This window comes from Eptatretus burgeri, chromosome 10, assembly GCF_056783735.1.
Source record: "Eptatretus burgeri isolate ZD-2024b chromosome 10, Ebu_testis_v1, whole genome shotgun sequence".
Taxonomy (NCBI): Eukaryota; Metazoa; Chordata; class Myxini; order Myxiniformes; family Myxinidae; genus Eptatretus; species Eptatretus burgeri.
The window spans coordinates 84,604,175-84,621,674 of record NC_140970.1 but is presented as its reverse complement, the minus strand read 5'-3'; the positions used below and the strand labels follow the sequence as shown (position 1 = coordinate 84,621,674).

General features: G+C 43.1%; 1 protein-coding gene and 1 long non-coding RNA gene across 4 annotated transcripts in view; one reads left to right on the top strand and one right to left on the bottom strand.

Moving 5' to 3' along the window:
• Nucleotides 1–8,795, bottom strand: part of LOC147019002 (uncharacterized) — a 27,384-nt gene extending 18,589 nt beyond the window's left edge. Inside the window, exons 1-2 of the long non-coding RNA XR_015062608.1 lie at nucleotides 8,697–8,795; nucleotides 6,994–7,027 (exon numbers count right to left, since the gene is read on the bottom strand). This is a non-coding gene — a long non-coding RNA (uncharacterized LOC147019002). The remainder of the gene's footprint in view (nucleotides 1–6,993; nucleotides 7,028–8,696) is intronic.
• Nucleotides 1–17,500, top strand: part of LOC147019001 (chemokine-like protein TAFA-2) — a 524,810-nt gene that overhangs the window by 348,726 nt on the left and 158,584 nt on the right. The gene's annotated exons all lie outside the window — the stretch shown is intronic.

Below are 17,500 nucleotides of genomic sequence, written 5' to 3'. Positions count from 1 at the left end.
TATATATATGTATATATATATATATATATATATATATATATATATATATATATATATATATATATATATATATATATATATATATATATATATATGTATATATATATATATATATATATATATATATATATATATATATATATATATATATATATATATATATATATATATATATGTATATGTATATATATATGTATATGTATATATATATATGTATATATATATATATATATATATATATATATATATATATATATATATATGTATATATATATATATATATGTATATATATATATATATATGTATATATATATATATATATATATATATATATATATATATATATATATATATATATATATATATATATATATATATATATATATATATATATGTATATATATATATATATATATGTATATATATATATATATATATATATATATATATATATATATATATATATATATATATGTATATATGTATATATATATATATATGTATATATATATATATATATATATGTATATATATATATATATATATATATATATATATATATATATATATATATATATATATATATATATATATATATATATATATATATATATATATATATATATATATATATATATATATATATATATATATATATATATAACTCCTCCCATGCTCTTCCAGCTGAAGAAACTGCATAACACAACCAAGAAAGGCTACCAAGTAAGCTCTTTGCTGTTTCCAACCCTTTCCAGAGATCCTCCACAGCTGTGAAGACATTCGTCGTACATGCATGAGAATCCCAATGCTACACACCCCCTCAGCTGCTGGACCAGTTTCATCGCTTATTGTCGAATCATCAGCAACAACGTAGACATAAATTTTGCAGAAAACTTCAGAAATCCCATTTGGTTTAGTGCAGCACAGACATGGTTTCCACTTATTAATTAAACATCCCTCGGGTTCTGGCTGAAGTCTGCGTGGTCAGGTACTCATATTTGCATCTGCATGCATTTGACCTTCGTCACGATAGGCCATCTTTTGGCATTGCAATATGTCGGAGGAAGCAATGTAGTTGTCTCCACAGTTAAACACACTGGTTATAATAGCACTGTCTCCAACATTATGTTCAAGAATCAATGCTGATAAGTTGTGACCTCTACCTTTTCCTTCCCTATCTCTAATTTCACCCCATCCTTATCTGACTTACTGCTTTTCAGGCTGTCGGTTTTAAACTAACATTGGCCTTTCGTCGTGTCATGTTTTTTACGCATAAAAAAGAGCTGTAATGCCTTATAAAGTTATGTTTTACGTTGTACACTACATTGAAATTTATTCAACTGATAAGTTACAATTGGTGGTGACCTTTGCATCACCGATACATGGATGTTTCGCTGACCAAATTTGAATCCTTTAGGATGTGACATCTGTTGCTTATCTGATGGCCTGAATCAAACCACATTATTCCCAGCTGCATGACATGGTGTCGGAAATGGTGATGGTTGCTGAGTAGGGAGGGAGAGATTGTCTTCAACGAGACAGTAATAATGGTGACATCACTGGCAGTGACGTCTGTTTGAGGTGTTATATGCCCAAGGCAATTTTTAAAGGTCATAATTTGAAAATGCTTTCTAATGAGAGAAGGTCTGTTCTCTTCTATTTATGTTGTTGGATGTACGCTGTGTCTCTGGATCTTTCTTATTTGAGCAATGACTTGTGAACCACAGACATTCGGATGGGTTTATGAAATGACATTGCTCCGAGTTTGAAGAATAATGTAAAAATTCAATGCCATTTCAGTTTGACTTCTCCATCGCTTTTCTCTTGTGAGGGAGACGTTTCCCATGTAGGTGAAACAATCGAAGTCTCACCTATAGAGATTTCTGTGAGCTCAGTTGCATGCAGTACAATATTATATTTTCGTCAAACTGATTATAATTTTGGCAGAAAGTGGCGACGTCGCTTTGACATTTTAGAGGACATTTGTACATTTTGTTTGTGAGGGAATCGGATTGTTGATAAAATGGTTTGGCCTCTTTCATCAAATATATTGATATTAACCTTACTTTTCATCCAGCAATGACATGAACGAACAACATGTAAATAATGCCATTGTGATTGGAATGTGGGAGGTACTGTGGGCTGGTGATATGCTCTACCTCATTATAATTGAGTTACCCATGAATCCTCTCTCGGTTACTCATTTAATGTCACCAATTATTCACCCCATATAATATGGGCTGCTAGGATAGCCTAAAGGTCCGCACACAGTACTTACTTCTCGGCCGTCTCACCTGGGTTCAAATCTGGACCCAACTATAAACTGTCATCCCAGTGTTTCATGGGCAGGGTGATTCATCAGTTTGTGTGCCATCCTTCTATTGGACGTTAAACTCGGTGTCCCGTCTGCCGGCATTATAGCTGGCGGACGTTAAAAATCCCACAGTGCCCTTCGCTACGAAGAGTAGGTGAGCTAATGCCGCCACCCTGACCAAATTCCAAATTCTTGCCTAATATACAGAAGGCATTGCATTACCGGCACAGCCATGTCGTCAGCCAATGAAAAAGCTGGTGCACATTTATTGTTCAAGTCTTTTGTGAACTGGTAGATCAGGAGCTGGTCAGGCTTGATGTTAAACTGAAGCTGATTTGGGCAGGATTTGTAATTTGGTCAAGGTGCCGGTGATACCATACTCACCTATTCTTCATGAAAGACACTGTGGGATCTTTACAATATCCATCAACCAATGCCGGCAGACAGGACACCTGGCTTAACATCCATCCGAGGGACGGAACCCTCTGTGATGCAACGCCCTGCCTGACAGTTTTTAGTCAGTTGGGGAAATCAAACCCAGACTCGACAACTGGGAGGTAAGTGCACTACTTCTTCATCTCCCTGGATTTGGACTTCACTTGTAGTGGAAACGTAGAAAAGTATACCATGTACACTAACGATGTGAAAACTGTCTCAAGTTGTGCGTGTGCATATTTTCAAGGAAAGTTGTATTTGATTGAACTAATTGTTTTTACGAACTAATTTTCACTTATACACAACTAATTTATGGATGGTAAAGACAATTGGAATTGATGACAGGACAATTAAGATGTGATGGTTTCAAAAAGCTTCATATTTGTAATACTGCAGTACCAGGCCAAAAAAGTACTACTTTCATCTGGCAATTATATTAAATCCTCAGGCAAACACACAAAGAATCTTTTGGAAAATGAATTATGAACAAGACAAGAAGTCGAACATGCACAGTACATCAAATCATGTTCTTGTGGGACGTGTAACTGCCCATCAGCGTTAACTCTTTTCTGGTAATTTAACATTTGGCCACGAGGTGGCGAAAAATTCCATCTTTTGGAGATGAGAGTTATTCGGAAGAAAAACTGCAAAAAAACGTTTGACAGTTTTGTTTTTAAAGAACATATTGGTGTGGGAAAAAAGGCTGTTTGATATACCAAAAGAGGGCCCATCTATTATGTCATCCTCTTCTTCTCTTGCCTGTGGATCCGACATCCCGAGCGAGTCGTCTCATGCTCTTCCTTCGAGTCCTTCAGGTCTGTAACCCACCACTACTTTGTGATATTTCCCATTCCTACCACTCAGCTTTTCTACACCCACTTGAGACCCTGGTCCACTTTCACCTGCATCTCTTTTCCTCATGCTGTGGTGCAACTGTGCATTTTTGTCCACCTGTTTCCCCTTCACTACGAGCCTATAATTTATGGATGTCCAAACTCCACGACAAGTTTTGGCTTAATGTAAAAAAAAAAAAAAAAAACTTTTCTTGGTGTCTCGCAAAACTGCAACTGACATGGAGAATGACCCTCTGCAATTCCATATTAAACTAGAACTGCACTCGATAGAGCGCATATACCTCTGACAGGTTAAACAGTTTACGTTTTGTATCCCACTGATAGGCCGGATCTGGATCTCGACCTGAACCAAAATCGAATCGGCTTGCTCTTGTCACCTACCCAACTCATCCACAACTTTTTGAAATGTCATGCGATATATCGTTTTTGGCCCCATCTCTCAATTATTTTCCGGATTACTTTTAAAAGTAATAAATTATTATTTTCCGGATCCAGATTCAGATCTTCAACAAAATCGAATCAATTCGTCTTTTTTCACACACCCAACCTGTCAACCAAATTTCATCCGAATCCATCCATGACTTTTTGAGATATCCTGCTTGCAGACAGATTAAACAGACAGAAAGTGGTGAAACCATACATAACCTCTGTCCACCTTCAGTGGTGGAGGTAAAAAAAACACATAAAAACTAAGATGTTTAACCTGGTGATGGCTTAGCAGTTAGGGTGGTGGCTTGGGATCCTAGGGTCCTGAGTTCAAGCCCTGTTGGCTGCTTAATTAACACCAGAGGGTTGACTCAGCCTGTCATCCTTCCAAGGTCGGTGAAATGAGTACCAGTATAGCAGTCAAAAGGCTGCACATAAAGAGAATAGTACTGCGGATAAGCTCTCATATTTTAACAAATTGTGCATTTTATGAGAAAAGCATGAAATTTCTAGCATAGTTCGGTCATACCGTAATGTTTATTTTTGGATGTGGAGGGAAGTCAGATTTGACCTCTGAGGGGACAGTGAGAGGTCAAATCCAAGATGGCCACCAGTCACCCGGGTCTAATGTTCAAACGTCCTTAATTTTGGAACCAGCCTGCGCAGAAAAACATTTACGGTGAAATTTCCAACTAAATTCGGGATGCCCATTAATTTGGTGATACCTTTGAGAATATCAGAATTCAAGGAAATGAATTTAGGTCAAGGTCAAGGTAAAAATGCCAAAGCATCTGTGATGCCAAAGAACTGCAAGGACTTCCTTCGATGCGATGATAACAAAACTGAATTGTTTGCTTTCCTGTCACGCGTAGTTGTTCATCTTCCTCTAGCATAGGGCAAGGAACTGTATGCAACAGATGGAAGTGGAGTCCTTTGATCTCCGGCTGAGTCATGCTTGGCCTGCCTTGCCCCATGTTCGCAGGGGGAGGCCGACACTCGTCTACTTCTGCATGTCGCAGATGCTGTGCAAAAGGGGTGTAAGAAGGTGACCATACATACCATTGATACTGATGTGGTAGTACTGGCTGTAGCTTCATTCAGCAAGACAGCTCCTAATGAGCTGTGGGTTGCCTTTGGTGTCGGGTCAAGCTTTCGTTACACAGCTGTTCACGAAATGGTTGCCACAATGAATCCAACACAGTGTCTGACTCTCCCAATCCTTCACGCTTTCACCGGGTGTGACACTGTATCTGCATTCGCTGGCAGAGGAAAGAAGACTGCCTGGGAAACTTGGAAGTCTTTCCCAGAGGTGAATGATGTTTTCAATGAACTCCTATGCATGCCAAGTGAGGTTAGTGAAGGATCAATGTTACTGCGAGAGCGATTTGTGGTGCTAATGTATGACCGAACCAGTGAGAGCACGGAAGTGAATCATGCCAGGAAACAGCTCTTTACACAGAAGTCTAGAACTCTAGAGAACATTCCTCCAACCCAGGCAGCACTCAAACAGCACATCAAGCACACTTGCTACCAGGCCAACTGTTGGAACCAGGCATTGGTCCTGCATCCAGAGATGCCAGAGCCATTTGACTGGGGCTGGGCAAAGGAAACAACTGGGTGGCAGCAGCTTTGGACCACTCTCCCCGAAGCATCAAAATCGTGCCATGAATTGATCCGCTGTCGCTGTGAGAAAGGATGCACTGGACGGTGCAAGTGTGCCAAAGCTGCGCTCAAGTTCACTGCACTGTGCTTCTGTTCTGGAGGCTGTTAGATTTTGATCACTACCATTACCATCATCATTGCTATTAATAAAGTATTAAATAGTCGAGCAGCATGGGACTATTCTGTTAATTTTTTTGTATTATTATCCCTATAGTTTTAACTTGGAAGCGAAGTTTCGCTATATTGCATAGGTCCAATCCATTGTCTTTACCAAAAGAATGTCCAAAAGTTTTCAATGTAATTTGACCTTGACCTTGATCGAAATGCATTTCCTTCGCTCCTGGCGATCTCAAAAGTATCACCAAACGAATGGCCATTCTGAACTTAGTTCAAAATGACACCTTAAATGTTTTTTTTTACACTGTTTAGCTCCAAAATTAAACGAGTTTGAACATGAGACCCAGTGGACTGGTGGCCATCTTGGATTTGACCTCTCACGGTCCTCAGAGGTCAAATCTGACTTCCCTCCACATCTGAAAATAAACCTTATGGTATTCACTAACTATGTCAGAAAATTCATGTTTTTCTCATAAAACGCACAATTATTGTGCTTATCTGCTGTACTAGAAGGGGTATCAACGGATTGATTAAATCTGTTATTGGTGTGGCATAGGCATGATGGGCCGCATGGCCTCCTCCTGTTCCTTAATTCCTTGTAAATCCTTGTAAATGTTTCCAAAATACATGTTAAATTTAAAAGAAAATATATGATGAAATTACAAGCTTCATCAGACTGTGCTTCCAGATTTATTTATTTATTTATTTGTATATACTGTATGTACAAGAAACACCTGCTCCCTACAGGAGCGACCGGGTAGGGAGTGGGGAAGAGGAGGGGGAAACGGATCACGTGTACGTGCACACCATGCACTCCGACAAAACGGTTGATAAGGAACGGCTGACTTGGCAAGTGAGAGCAAGCTGATTGGTAATGAAATACATCCTGCAACATCTCAAAATGTGAACTATCCTTCTGAATATGGTTTTGCATCAAATAAAGGTCATTGGGCTGTAATAATTGGCTGTAAGAGTGTCGGTGACAAAATCGCACATCACACTTGGAACCATGGCCAAGGAGAAATCACATATGAGGCTTCGAGATATGTTATAAACAATCGATATACAGTCCACATATTATAATGTGACCATGGCTCGAAAAATCGAACAGGAAATGGGATTCATCATTCCTGCGTAAAGACTTATTTAAACAGCTTTGTTAGATATAGATTGTTGCCGCTTACCTTGACCAGGTAAGTCGAGTCGGCTCCCATTCGTCTGAGGGAGACACAATAAGTATGTAATTGTAAGTATGTAAAAGTATGTAATGTAAGTATGTAAAATGTAATTGTGCGTTGGACAGAATTGACTGAAACGTTTGTGGTTATAATAATGTTTATGTCCGGAAGGTGTGCCCCATGAAAGCCATGATAATCCACTATACACCTCAATACGGAGTTCTTCTGGGGCACAAACTCCCCTTGGGGTTCGGGGGAAGTTAAATCATGACAACCTCCATCGTGTGACTGTTAGTCCCCCTGTAATGTTCAGTTGAGATTGGATAAGTAATGACCGAAAGTGTTGCAATCAGAAAAACAGTCAGACAGCCAAACACCAAATTGCGTATTTTAGTAAGATGGCTCATGGAATAGCTAGCTAGAGCAGAATGGAATGGAACAAAATGGAAAGAGGGAAACACCAACAGCAGAATATGTGAGAGTAAGATCAAGGAGAGGGTGAGGATGACACACCTTGAGGGTGAACAAACTGCAAAACAGCAAGAACAGAAAGGTGAAAGTGGGGACGAAACAGAAAAGGAACAAAATAACTGATAGCTAACAAACAAAATAAATGAGGGAGATGGGGTTAAAATCACAATAACCTGGAAAAAAGGGTGTTCTTGAGGGAAAGAAAATCATGTACAAGGAGATTTTTCTCCTCAATGTACAACCACCGACAATGACATCATGGCTGAAAAAGGCTTCTCTTTCTCACGTTTCGTACGCTACCAGGGCAGTCAAGAGTAAATAAATGTTCTTTGTTTTATTTTATTGATGTCTTCGTATGCAGCCTGTGGCTGCTTGGCTGTATCGTTCTCTGGGGTTGTGGCTGTACAATACACTGATACTCATTTCACTGACCTCAGAAGGATGGCAGGCTGAGTCAACCTGCCTGGTGTTAATTCAACAGCTGACAGGGGCTTGAACTCAAGACCCTAAGATCTTAAGCCAGACACCATCACCGTTAAGTCAACACCAGGCTTTTCTTTACTTTTTAGAAGCATTTTTGGAAGTTATGGAGGATCAGAAGTAGTGGCTATACTGTTTTGAAACCTCATGTGGAGGAGATGGGTTATCATTTGATGACCCAGCATTGAAAAAAGTTCCTGAAATCTCACATAAACTCAAAGTCTAAATGTTTATCTGCATTAACATTACTTACTATTGAGGCATCTTGTGTTTGATTCCCAATATGATTGGATCCAATTACAAATAGTCACCTTGGTGCTTTGCAGGAAGGTTTGTTGCATCATTATAGTATGCCATTCTTTCAAATATGATATTCGGTCGACTGTCAGTCTTGTCTACTTGCATTTCACTGATGGACATAAAAATCTATAAGGGGTTTTGTTGAAGAATTGCCTATTCCATAACAAGTGATACGATCTACAAGAAGGGGTAATGTACATGCCTATTTATACAATTGTTTATCCGGTGGCCTTGCAAACATGGCCACGAGAGTCAGATAACTGTATGAGCAAGTGCTAGTGATTAAGTTTCAAAAACAGTGATGCTATTTTGGTAATGACATCAAGGCACCTTCAATGCGACCATAGCAAATAGCTCTGGGAAATTATAGTTTTGGCAAGTTTTTAATGTTCTCAGTTTGACTGGTTAGAAGAGAAGCTACATATGTTAAGCACTGTGGCCAAATTACAAATTCATACCAAAATTAGCTCTAGTTGAACGTCAGGCCTGGACAGTCGGTTTCAGAAGGACTCAAGTCAAAGACTCTCCCTCGGCTGACCTCACAAGAAGGTGAGAGTATTTTGGGACATTCAAGATGTTGTTGTTGTTGTTGTTGTTGTTGTTGTTGTTGTTGTTGTTGTTGTTGTTGTTATATAGCCCCGGACAGTTTTCTCGAACAAGCATGTGGCAGAGATCCCTCCACATCTAGCACAGTGTATCCCTTTGCCTTCACAAAATCAGGGGCTTGACAAAATTAGAGAGAAGAGACAGAGGCAAAAGGGAAAGGGCCGGTCCTTGGGGAATGATTGGCACTCTGATGTGACCGCGCTATCCTGACTAATCCGGGCAGCAGGGAAGAAAGAGGAAGATTTTCCCCCCCCCCGACTTGTATTGGGGAGGTACAACCACCGTGAAGAGGCATCCCCGATAGCTGCCCCCTCAGGTGATAGAAGTAATCGTTAAATGCTTCCAATTTTTGAACTCGATTAACACTAAAAAGGATTTTTACACTGATATACCCATAAATCATATCATCATTTTGCTGTAAACTTAGTCATGGGGATTTTCAATGAATTTTATTATAAATTATCAAAAATGAATTATTTCTTTTTTTTTACCTTTCCTCTACTGATCAAACAATTGATTTTACGCTCAAAAACAAAAGTATTTGTTGTTGGGAGCCACAGACGGCTTTGTGACAATAAGCTATTGCAATAATATTCTGAGTGAGAGGAAGCGGGGTGGTGTTTTTACAACCAACTGTAGTTTCCTGTCCATAGTGACTGTTAAAAATTGCATTACAAGGTTCATCAAAACAATGTCTGGGAAACATTCAGGGGGAAAAAAAAGTTGTGGCATTCTCATGAGATATGAATAAAGATGCGTTTATGAAATGGAATACGTGTGAAGAAGGCTGTTTCTCACCTGTTTCTTTCTCCGCAGGTGTGTCTCACCTCTCCTCTTTGTCACTGATCACAGGCTACTTTGTGTTTGAATTCCCTCACTATTTTTTTCTTCCAATAATGACTTAAGGATCTTTCCTCATTGGAGGAAAAGCAGTCAACAGCTCAGTTCCCAATCTTTTGTTCTGGGTGTAGTAACGGAGTACCCTTGCACATGTTTTTGATAATTTGAGATGATGTCAGTGTTCCAAAGACAGTTTTTCATTGAACCAAAAGTGATGATTGCTAACTACTGTCTGAAAAGGTGTTTCATTGTCGAGGGCAAAATTCTGTTTCCACTGCATTAAAAAAAAAAATGAAGGTTACACATGCCTTGATTATGAAGTCACCACCACAACATTAGGACCGTCAAAGAAATAAACAGACAAAGAAGACCATTCTGATGTCCGTAAACAACTTTCCTTGAATACTTCACAATTTCCAGTTTTGAAAGCCTTGCAGAGCTGTGTAAACTTGACAGACACAAAACATATTTCACTCTGCTGGAGGATAATAATGGCTTGGCATGAGGATGGAATGACTGCTCAGTTTGACTTTGAGGTGACTGAGATATATCACAGAATGTTATGATGAGATGTGCGTTTAAGACTTTTTATTTTTCAACTTGTTGAGCATGATGGTGGCTTCCAAACAGATTGTAGAAAAGTAGAATGCCTTTATGTAAAACACCGCTCATCACAATAGCACGGCGACTGTTTTATTTCTCGTGCTATGTTGATACATATCATTTTAATATTCATAGTTTCACAGGTGGTGTGCAACTCCTAGAGTGCAATGCACACAATGCAAAAATGGAAAAGGAAGAAAACCCCAATTTGGCATTCCCATCTGGACCACTGACTTGTGATGCAGGGAACATAGGTGCAATTCCCACCTGTGTGTTTTCCCATTATCTTCAAATGTCCTTGATGTTGATTTGGAAACATTTTTGAAGAAGAAACTTTGAAGACAATTTTCCAAAAAGGGAAGTTGGCAGGAGACTATTAATTGTTTGTAGTCCTGGTTGTGCTTATTCTATGTTGTTACATCATCACATGTTCTAAGCCTGGTGTTGGCTGAACGGTTAAGGTGGCTGGCTAAAGATCTTAGGGTTGAAAATACCGTTGAATTAACACCAGGTGGGTTGACTCAGCCTGTCATCCTTCCGAGGTCATCAAAATGAGTACAAGTGTACTGGAAACAGTTGCACTGCATGAGTGGCACACCTGTGCCCCCAGAAAATGATGCAGCCAAGCAGACACAGGCTGCATACCAATAAATAAATTACATGTTCTCACCCTTAACATGAGAGTGCCCCCATAAATATAGAATGATGGGGGAGGGAGGGGGCATGGTTCGGTGTATTTTTAAAAAGATTGAAATGTCTCACTTAATGTAAAAGATTGTCGGGTGGATGTTGATCAACATCGACGCTGGACGGATGGACCAAAACTGGCTTCAAAGTAACTGCGTTCAATAGTTACTCTTCTTTACCTTACCCCAAGGTAACCCTAATGAGCTGAAACAACAGCAAATTACACATGGAAAGCAAATGGCTGAAATATGCTTTCTTACCTTTTATAGGATTTGTTTTAATATTGAAAAGCACAGGGAAGAGGGTCGATAAAACGCAATGATAAACGGAACAAACCAAGCGAGTCAAAAGACACAAAGAGGGAAATGGGAATATTCAAACTTGTATACAACGAGGAGAAACAAACTGCAAAACATAAAAAAATAACATAAAAAAAACAAAACTAGGCACCACAGATCACACTTGTACAACAACGCAATAATGCAGGCGGGAATTCCCTTTTCTCTGGATGCACAGGGTGGACCCAAGATTCAATGGTGTCTGCTTTAGAGTCCAGGAGGAAGACAAGAGCCAGTATCGATGGTGCCCAGAAGAAGTCAAATAGCCACGAGTAGGACGAGCGATAAGTAGGCCTTCAACTTCGCCACGTGGTTACCTTTGTCCTTTTTTAGACAGAGGCTTCCTGGCCCTCTAAAAACACAGGGTGATCCCAGCTTGGATCGATCCCACACCAGGCTTCTCTTCCAAGTGAGGTCTCCATCCTACGTTCCACACGAGCCTCTCTTTTCTCTTTCCTGAGCCTCTCTTGTGGACTCTCATGAATGAGCCTCTCCTGGTAGACTCTGCTGGACTTTCTGGTCTCAACTCTCTCTCTCATCGACCCCCATGCGCACCAGTCCTTTTGCTTTTTCCTGGGCGGAGTTTCCCTCCAGGGTCATGCCCACAGAGGTGGCTCCAATAAAAATTAACGGATATGTTTTCTTCCCGCTCTGCAGCTCACTGTACCACCATAGCTGGCACACACTGGCAAGAGAAATCTTAATTGGCTTATGTGCCTTTGCAATGGGAAGTCTTCACTTCGCCATGCCTACAAGAGGTTTTTACATATGCATAATTAATTAATCTCTCTATCCTATCTATAAATTACATATGCTGCCTCCTCAGCGTCACATGTAACAAACGACTTACTCTGACCCTGTTATGTGACAATCTAATCTACGTGAAACACAAGGACCATACTACACTTAGGTCACAGTCTAGCTATTATATGTATCGCTCCCCCTTCCATGTAACAATATATAATAACATGAAGTAATGGCATTAAATGAGGAACTAGAATGGGCACTCAGTAGAGCGCATACCTTCACCAACGCTACATTTTGCCCTTCCCCCCCCCCCCCAGAAACCGTTGATTTTGAGGGTATTTAATCCCATACCACATCTGCCATCTCATATGTGTTATGATGGCTTAAAAACATTAAATTTCTTGCTGTTTGACACTGATTCACGTACATTGTACAATTTCTGTATGAACTCCCTGACCTTTTTGGGTGTTGGTGTCAAGTCAATCTGATGACAACTGGTCATATTATAAGAAATCAAATATTACACATCACAGGATAGGGAATTGAATTCTAAAAATTTTGAATATACTTTCATGCAAATTGTATGAGAATTGACCGTGTTATGATAATAAAGGTCGTTGACCCCCCTGACCTTTGACCCAAACCGCAAACAAAGGTAATGACGTCATTGTGTCATATCATATATCACAAGATTGGGCATTGAATTCGCAACATGTTGGCATTGGTTGCATGCAATTTGGATAAAAATCGACCGCACTATGGCAAAATGACGATTTTGACCTTTTCATGACCTCGACCTTGACCTTTGTACTCTTAATTTTGTAATTGGTATTAGAGTGTGGGGAACAGAGCAGTCAACATTTTGGTGTTGGTGTCATGCAAATCGGATAAGAATTGACCGTGTTATGACTAAAACCGCACATTTTGCAATGTCGTGACCCCCCCTGACCTTTGACTCCCAACCGCTAATAAGGGTTATTACGTCATTGTGTCATGTCACATACCACAAGATGGGGCATTGAATTCTGAACATTTTGGCATTAGTTGCATGCAAATTGGATACGAACTGACCACGCTATTGTAAAAAGACGATTTTGACCTTTTCATGACCTTGACCTTTGACCCGATCGCTCCCAAAATCTAATCAAATGAACCTCGGATAATAACCAATCATCCCACCAAATTTGCTGCGATTCAGTTCAATACTTTTGGAGTTATGCGAATAACAAACAAACAAACAAACACACATATTCACAAATAAATAAATAAATTACTAAATACACAGCGATCAAAACATAACCTTCGCAACAAAGTTTGCGAAGGTAATGAGAGGCATTCAAAAAGGTTTTGGAATGACATATTCACAGTTGTCCAAGAGACACTTTTTAAAAAATTTTAACATACGTTGTCACATCAGAGGCCCAGATAATGCAGACACACTGTGCTGGAGGTCTAAAGACCTCTGTGAATGACCCAAACTACCTTAGAATTTGCACTGCATTCTTTTAACAAGTTACTGCATTCATTACCATTTACGATCCCCCAAGGATCGCCCAATAAATAACCCAAATTTAGCGGTTGCTTGAGCACGACGGCAGGAAAGCAGGTAAACGTTTCATTTTATTAATGGTTTTTAAAATGTGTATGGGAAGAAGGATGGACAAGATGCTATAAATAATACACTTAACAAACCAGGCAGTCAACAGACACAGATAGGGATGAAAGGAGAAAAGAAACAAGATGTTATCGAAAAATGAAATAACCCCACTAATGGTGCAGGCAATACCAGATTTCGACCACGAAGGGGAACAGAACAGACCAGGACGTGATGTGTACAGGCATGAGCTGGCCATGGCTGTAGGATGATGATGTAATGCAGGCTGGCATGGCCCAGGGCAAAGAAATGACGATGGTATAATGGTGGATAGATGGTGTCCGCATCTTCCTATCGGTCCTTCTTTGACAAGCCACAAAAGAGAGAGATAGAGATAGAGACGAGAGATGAGATGTCTTCTGTCAAACTTCCAACTTAGGTGGGTTGACTTGATGAAGCAAAGGGAGTGATGAAGCAGAGAAGCTAAAGGTCCAAGATGGGGAGTGACAAAGCAGAGAGGGGGACATGTCTTCTGCCCCACGCATATGCAGAAATGGCTTTTATCTCTTCTGAGACCATCTTTATGCATGCACCTGGTCCTGCAATTGGCCGACCGTTGCCTGTGGGCAGTGCCATCTTTTAGGCTATCCTGCCTTGTGGGGCAGCAATTCGTTGAAGTTCTCCACCCTCACTGAGGGCTCCACAGCTCACTTCTCTGTCCTAGCCACAGTTCTTCACCAAATGGCCCTGATGTCCATTTACAGTGTGAGGAGCTTTACGGTGCTTGTGTGCCCAAGTCCACCTAACCTCGCCTGGACAGGAGGCTTTACACCATATATCTGTAATGTACTGATGGAAGATGCTTAGCAGGCAGACACGATGCGGAGGAACAGTCGAGCCGGGCTGTGGTGCACAAGCACGAGCGCGAGCGTACTCTGCTCGTGGCTCTCCTTTATTGCGTATTAGCACACTCACGAGCCGGACGACTCCAGCATTACTACGACGCCTCAGGCGGCGCGCACACCTTATATCCCTTGCAGATACGATGACCACCACGACCACTCCTCCCATCATCACGCCCATCATGCATCATCATCATGCCCCTCCCTGTAGGCCCGCAGACTACACCACACTCCTCCGTCCTAAAAGTATGATTATTAAATATCACCAGCATCATAAGCATAACATAAACCTCGACATAAACAAGGCACCAAAAATGAAAACAGCGAAGTATAACAGCACACCACACGATATAATGTGTCGATGCGAGCGAGTGGAGCAGCAAAGGCCAGGTTCCAAAGACGGAGGTGCACAAAGCACCCACCAAACTTTGACCGTGTTACCGATATGAAGCAGCAAAATGAGAAGCACAGCAGCACTACGCAGCAAAAACGCCCCCAGGCGGCCCATGCTGACATGGCCCTCGCCGAGGTCTTTCGAGCCAACCTCCCCCGGCACCATCAAACGCCTTCGGCCCACTCCCCCCAGGCAGACCCGACGTAGATAAACATTCCGAGGCCGGAAGCCCGCTGTCTGGAAGCCGTGGCGCCAGCCTTGATCGACCTTGGCCGGGGGCGCTGAACAGCGCCGCTGGCTGTACGCATTTAATGCTCCAAAACAACCCACGCACCACAATCAGTTGAGACGCCAACGCCCGTCCAAACGGCCTTGAGCGAACACAGAGAGCTGCGCTCGCAACCAGAGGTGGGGGTAACGCCGACCAGGGCACCAGTCTTGGTTCCGAGTCGACCTCCGAGACCCACACGGCAGCTAGACAGGAGCAACTCCATTTAAACCACACTGCAATCATAGGCTCGTTATAAATCACTACGAACATCACTCGAAGCATTGCAAACTCACTTTTCCGTACAGCGCGGTCTTTTGATAAACCCCCAGCACATGACAAAGCAACTACCTGCGGCCTGGGGCAACTGGAGGCCAATAAACCTTCTTTATTCGCCCCCACATCACATTGATCATAATACCAACTCCATTGACTGATCTCCGCCAAATCCACTTTCACACGAGAACTGCTGGCATTTATTTCAACAACGTTAAACTGCATCACTAGAGCAAGGAAAAACACATATGCCATGAACAACAACCCATAACCCACATCACGAGTCCGTTTCTTGGTTGTCGACTCGATGTTGTGACTCGCGACTCCCTTTAACGCCACGGGCTCACCGCCACCTGTTGAAGCTGCCTGAACAACACCGACGCGCATTGCCTCACGAACACTGCCGAAGCGCGGGAATTCATCGCGAGCGAAGCGCGGGAACTCATCGCGAGAGCTGATACGGCTCTCGCCGCTCCCGAACCGCACATCACTTCCGCCGGCAGCAACGAACGGTCGCTCCCGCTGCATCGACGTGGCCCCCGCCGCCAGAGCTTCGCCCTCGGTACTCGACGAAGGCGTACTCGACGAAGGCCTCGAATAGAGCACTGGCACATCTGGAGGTACGAACCGGAGATCCAGTCCGAGGTGTGCCAGCCAGTCCCGACCCAAAAGGGGGGGCCCCTCCCCTCGTACAACGAACACCGAGAGCCAGGCGCGTCGATCTCGGTAGCGCACTGAGACGTCGGCCCTCGCAAGCGGTGCAATCGCTTCACCGGTGTACGTGTATAACGACAAGGCCGTCTTGACCAGGCGAATACCGCGAAGACCACGAGCCGCCTGCTCACCCATGACCGACACTGCAGCCCCGGTATCCACGCAAAACACAGTCGGTTGGCCATTCACTTCGACCTCAACCGTGAAAGGCGTCGTCATCTCCGAACCAACGGAAAACAGACTCAACCGTGGTTGCATCTCCTGCTCCGGCTCGCCGGCATCGTCATGCCCCGGTTGCAGGCCGATCTCCAGGTCACTGGGGTCCTGCTGCGGTGCCCCTTCGCTCCCGGTGCGACCGTGCTGCGGTGATCCTTCGCTCCCGGTGCGACCGTGCTGCGGTGCCCCTTCGCTCCCGGTGCGACCGTGCTGCGGTGCGCGCCCTCGTCCCGCACCGCTAGGCGCGCGAGCACCCTGCGGCATTTGCGCCATCGCGCGGACTCCGGGCTGCGCGACCTGCGGCACTTGTGCGGTCACCGCGTGGACCCTGGGATTAGCCGCCATGCCCCAGCTGGAGCTACTCATTACGTCCTGGCCAGCAATGGCGCGGACATCCGTGAGTGTCTGCTCGACAGATGAAGCAGTCGCGACCGCCGAGTCGAATGTGATGTCGGTCAACCGCAGGATGGCTGCTACCATCTTTGCGTCTCGCAGACCAGAAATAAAACGATCCCTGAGCCGTGCCGGACGCTCCTCTGTCGTGAATTTGCACGGCACAGCCGAATGCGATGCGCGGGCAGCACGAGTGGACTCAATTCGACACCCGATCCGTGCCTCGATCACTTCAACCTCCCCTGCCACTGATCTTGTCATCTCCGGATCAATTGGAAGCAGGTTTTGACCCGGGACGGAAGGATCGCTTCGCACACCGCCATCTATGACTGTAACGATGGGCGATGACCCTCAGCCCACACACCGTAGATGACCTCGAGTGCTCAGACCGCCGTCCGAGTGATTGCATTGCAACGCTCGCCCACGACCCACGCCGCAGACCGTGCGCGTGGCCGTGCGTGCCTGGCCCATCGCGATGACCCCCAGACCATCTGCTGTGCCCCAACCATCGAGACCTCGGACATTCTCCAGAGCTTGCGCGACGTCCCACGCCGCGTTCGAGCCGAAACGCGTGTCCTCGACAAAACGAACAGTGAGCGCGGCCGTTGCCCACTCGACGTGGCCGAAGTCGATTCCGACGAAGGCGGGCACGCGTACGTTTGCCGTGCACCGACCCTCTGCCAT